General features: G+C 41.6%; 1 protein-coding gene across 2 annotated transcripts in view; it reads right to left on the minus strand.

Annotated features, from left to right (window-relative positions):
* The window catches only part of LOC139555900 (stathmin-4-like), a 29,971-nt gene extending 24,256 nt beyond the window's left edge, over nucleotides 1-5,715 (minus strand). Inside the window, exon 1 of one of the 2 annotated variants that reach the window (XM_071369266.1) lies at nucleotides 5,512-5,715. The gene's annotated coding sequence lies outside the window, so the exon portion shown is untranslated. The other variant, XM_071369267.1, reaches the window with a different exon arrangement.
* Nucleotides 5,716-6,000: the final 285 nt, after the last annotated feature.

The following is a 6,000-nucleotide window of genomic DNA, read 5'->3' on the forward strand; positions in this document are numbered from 1 at the left end:
GTGTCTAGTTTTCACGTTTCTATGTTTGGCCTGATATGGTTCTCAATCAGAGGCAGGTGTTAGTCATTGTCTCTGATTGGGAACCATATTTAGGTAGCCTGTTTTGTGTTGGGTTTTGTTGGTGGTTGTTTTCTGTCTTTGTGTCTCTGCACCAGATAGGACTGTTTCGGTTTTCACGTTTTGTTGTTTATGTATTTTGTAGTGTTCAAGTTTATGGTCTTCATTAAACATGATGAACATTGGCTACGCTGCGCTTTGGTCCTCTCCTTCGTCCACAGAAGAAAGCCGTTACACATATAAATCAAAAAGGGTTTATAAAAAATAGACACTTAAAAACAAATACAAGAACATGTTTCAGTTTAATACAATATGCAAAAAAACAAGATATACATTTATCAATAATGGCTGTTGATGCCGAAAAGGCCTTCGACCATCTTGAATGGCCTTTTCTATTCAAAACTTTGGAAGCTTTTTACTTTCCAGCTGAAATAATACATTTAATAAAAATATTATATAATGCAAAAAAATATACACAAATAACACGTTATCTGATGAAATTGCTTTAGAAAGGGGCACACGACAGGGATGTCCCGTCTCCCCTCTCCTGTTTGCACTGGCAATTTAACCGCTTGCAGAAAGAAAAAGTCAGGACCCAAACATAACAGCTATCAGTATTGGCAAACATGAACTAAACATGTTTGCAGATGATCTCACGATATACCTGACTAATATTAAAAACTTAAAGCCCCCTTTGCTGAAAAAAAAAATCGGAATACTTTTAAATCTCAGAATCTTTTATCGTGTCTATTTCCAATGGATAATGCTAAGAACATTAATAACTTTATAGTTAAGAACACTACAACAATATAGAACACTATAACAATATGGAACACTATAACAATATAGAACACTATAACAATATAGAACACTATAACAATATGGAACACTATAACAATATAGAACACTATAACAATACGGAACACTATAACAATATAGAACACTATAACAATACAGAACACTATAACAATATAGAACACTATAACAATATGGAACACTATAACAATATAGAACACTATAACAATATGGAACACTATAACAATATGGAACACTATAACAATATAGAACACTATAACAATATGGAACACTATAACAATATAGAACACTATAACACTATGGAACACTATAACAATATAGAACACTATAACAATATGGAACACTATAACAATATGGAACACTATAACAATATGGAACACTATAACAATATAGAACACTATAAGAATGTGGAACACTATAACAATATAGAACACTATAACAATATAACAATATAGAACACTATAACACTATAACAATATAGAACACTATAACAATATGGAACACTATAACAATATAGAACACTATAACAATATAGAACACTATAACAATATAGAACACTATACAATAGAACACTTTAACAATATAGAACACTATGGAACACTATAACAATATAGAACACTATAACAATATGGAACACTATAACAATATAGAACACTATAACAATATGGAACACTATAACAATATAGAACACTATAACAATATAGAACACTATAACAATATAGAACACTATAACAATATAGAACACTATAACAATATGGAACACTATAACAATATGGAACACTATAACAATATAGAACACTATAACAATATAGAACACTATACAATAGAACACTTTAACAATATAGAACACTATGGAACACTATAACAATATAGAACACTATAACAATATAGAACACTATAACAATATAGAACACTATAACAATATAGAACACTATAACAATATAACAATATAGAACACTATAACACTATAACAATATAGAACACTTTAACAATATGGAACACTATAACAATATAGAACACTATAACAATATAGAACACTATAACAATATAGAACACTATAACAATATAGAACACTATACAATAGAACACTTTAACAATATAGAACACTATACAATAGAACAATTTAACAATATAGAACACTATGGAACACTATAACAATATAGAACACTATAACAATATAGAACACTATAACAATATAGAACACTATAACAATATGGAACACTATAACAATATAGAACACTATAACAATATAGAACACTATAACAATATGGAACACTATAACAATATAGAACACTATAACAATATGGAACACTATAACAATATAGAACACTATAACAATATAGAACACTATAACAATATGGAACCCTATAACAATATGGAACACTATAACAATATAGAACACTATAATAATATATATAATATATAATATATAATAATATATAATAATAATATAGAGCACTATAACAATAGGCACTAGGGATGGGGGTGTGGCCAGGCACTAGGGATGGGGGTGTGGCCAGGCACTAGGGATGGGGGTGTGGCCAGGCACTAGGGATGGGGGTGTGGCCAGGCACTAGGGATGGGGGTGTGGCCAGGCACTAAGGATGGGGGTGTGGCCAGGCACTAAGGATGGGGGTGTGGCCAGGCACTAGGGATGGGGTGTGGCCAGGCACTAGAGATGGGGGTGTGGCCAGGCACTAAGGATGGGGGTGTGGCCAGGCACTAGGGATGGGGTGTGGCCAGGCACTAGGGATGTTAGTGTGTATGTTAGTATTTGGTGTAAAAATAAATTATTGGATATTAAAAAAAGAACCAATCAAAGCTCAGCTAGAAATAAGCACAACTCTGTGCAAATAGTGTATTTCCAACGGCCTCCTGTCCAGACCACTGTGACTGTCCAGACCCCTGTGACTGTCCAGACCCCTGTGACTGTCCAGACCCCTGTGACTGTCCAGACCCCTGTGACTGTCCAGACCCCTGTGACTGTCCAGACCGCTGTGACTGTCCAGACCTCTGTGGCTGTCCAGACCACTGTGACTGTCCAGACCACTGTGACTGTCCAGATCAGTGTGACACAGCTCTCTCTCCACTGTGACTGTCCAGACCACTGTGGCTGTCCAGACCACTGTGACTGTCCAGACCACTGTGACTGTCCAGACCACTGTGACTGTCCAGACCACTGTGTCACAGCTCTCTCTTCACTGTGACTGTCCAGACCGCTGTGACACAGCTCTCTCTCCACTGTGACATGAAACCTCCAGAGACCAGTGGTCTCACGCACGCGCACACTCAACACCTGTCACCCGAGAGGCTGGTCGATACACACATTCTGCATGGTAAGCTGTTCACTTCTTGTTTGTCAATAAAGAAGACAGGAAGTCTGCATTCTCTCCTCTGTCTGTCTTCCTCTCTCCTGTCTGTCTTCCTCTCACCTGTCTGTCTGTCTGTCTTCCTCTCCTCTGTCTGTCTGTCTGTCTGTCTGTCTGTCTGTCTGTCTGTCTGTCTGTCTGTCTGTCTGTCTGTCTGTCTGTCTGTCTGTCTGTCTGTCTGTCTGTCTGTCTGTCTGTCTGCTCTCTCTCTCTCTCTCTCTCTCTCTCTCTCTCTCTCTCTCTCTCTCTCTCTCTCTCTCTCTCTCTCTCTCTCTCTCTCTCTCTCTCTCTCTCTCTCTCTCTCTCTCTCTCTCTCTCTCTGTCCTCACTTCCCCTCTATCACCCCTCTCTCTCCTCCTCCCCTTTCCTTATCCTATTACCTAATGTCCAGTCAGCACCGCTCATCCCAGTACACACCCACCCAGAGTGAATCCAGTGCTCGGAAGCTGATATCCAACGACATGAATATACACAGAATATCATTGAGCTGAAAGTGCTGTTACGGAACGCTTGGTTACGAGGATCGAGGTAAATACCTGAATTATGAACCTTATATCCTCCTGTTCTAACAGCCCAGACAGAAGACACAACAGATACACATACCCTGCCTGTTGTCATACATACTGTAAACACCCAGACAGAAGACACAACAGATACACATACCCTGCCTGTTGTCATACATACTGTAAACACCCAGACAGAAGACACAACAGATACACATACCCTGCCTGTTGTCATACATACTGTAAACACCCAGACAGAAGACACAACAGATACACATACCCTGCCTGTTGTCATACATACTGTAAACACCCAGACAGAAGACACAACAGATACACATACCCTGCCTGTTGTCATACATACTGTAAACACCCAGACAGAAGACACAACAGATACACATACCCTGCCTGTTGTCATAAATACTGTAAACACACAGACAGACAACGCTGAATAGGATACATTATTAATGACAGACAGACGGACACAATGCTGCATAGAATACATGATTACTGACAGACAGAGGGACACAACGTGGCGAGAGAGGACCTGATTACTGACAGACAGACAGACACAACGTGGAGAGAGAGGACCTGATTACTGACAGACAGAGGGACACAACGTGGAGAGAGAGGACCTGATTACTGACAGACAGAGGGACACAACGTGGAGAGAGAGGACCTGATTACTGACAGACAGAGAGACACAACGTGGAGAGAGAGGACCTGATTACTGACAGACAGAGGGACACAACGTGGAGAGAGAGGACCTGATTACTGACAGACAGAGGGACACAACGTGGAGAGAGAGGACCTGATTACTGACAGACAGAGAGACAGACACAACGTGGAGAGAGAGGACCTGATTACTGACAGACAGAGGGACACAACGTGGAGAGAGAGTACCTGATTACTGACAGACAGAGAGACAGACACAACGTGGAGAGAGAGGACCTGATTACTGACAGACAGACACAACGTGGAGAGAGAGGACCTGATTACTGACAGACAGAGGGACACAACGTGGAGAGAGAGGACCTGATTACTGACAGACAGACAGACACAACGTGGAGAGAGAGGACCTGATTACTGACAGACAGACGGACACAACGTGGAGAGAGAGGACCTGATTACTGACAGACAGAGGGACACAACGTGGAGAGAGAGGACCTGATTACTGACAGACAGACAGACACAACGTGGAGAGAGAGGACCTGATTACTGACAGACAGAGGGACACAACGTGGAGAGAGAGGACCTGATTACTGACAGACAGACAGACACAACGTGGAGAGAGAGGACCTGATTACTGACAGACAGACGGACACAACGTGGAGAGAGAGGACCTGATTACTGACAGACAGAGGGACACAACGTGGAGAGAGAGGACCTGATTACTGACAGACAGACGGACACAACGTGGAGAGAGAGGACCTGATTACTGACAGACAGAGGGACACAACGTGGAGAGAGAGGACCTGATTACTGACAGACAGACAGACACAACGTGGAGAGAGAGGACCTGATTACTGACAGACAGAGGGACACAACGTGGAGAGAGAGGACCTGATTACTGACAGACAGAGGGACACAACGTGGAGAGAGAGTACATGGAGTTCCCTAGACGACAGTTGTTGCATCGTTTTCCAGTACAGCCAACAGCTACACTACTACATCCTATAGTAACATCCCATAATATTAGTGTAACTACCTCCAATAACATCCTTGCTATGTTTCTGTGTTATGTTCAGGAGAGGCTTATTCTTTCTTACCCTCCTCCGGAGCAGGGCTGAGTTGATGATGGTGGATGGGGGTGGTGGGGTAGGTCCGGGTTATCAGACTGTCTCTCTCTCTGTCTTGCTCCTTGGATACAGACTAGCGGCAGCATCAGCAACAGACCCTCTCCTACCCCATGACATCACCACCGGGCCCTGCTATTGGTCCAGAGGAGTGCCAGCATCTAGCCCCGGCAGCCTATCAGGGGTTGAGAGCAGGGAGGGGGGGGGGAGGCTGTTAACCCTTTGTGTTGTACTGCAGGGGGCCATCATATGGTATGATGGGTTGTTACTATATGATGGGTTGTTATGGTATGATGGGTTGTTACTGTATGATGGGTTGTTACTGTATGATGGGTTGTTACTGTATGATGGGTTGTTATGGTATGATGGGTTGTTATGGTATGATGGGTTGTTACTGTATGATGGGTTGTTACTGTATGATGGGTTGTTACTGTATGATGGGTTGTTACTATATGATGGGTT

This window comes from Salvelinus alpinus, chromosome 27 (assembly GCF_045679555.1).
Source record: "Salvelinus alpinus chromosome 27, SLU_Salpinus.1, whole genome shotgun sequence".
Classification (NCBI taxonomy): Eukaryota; Metazoa; Chordata; class Actinopteri; order Salmoniformes; family Salmonidae; genus Salvelinus; species Salvelinus alpinus.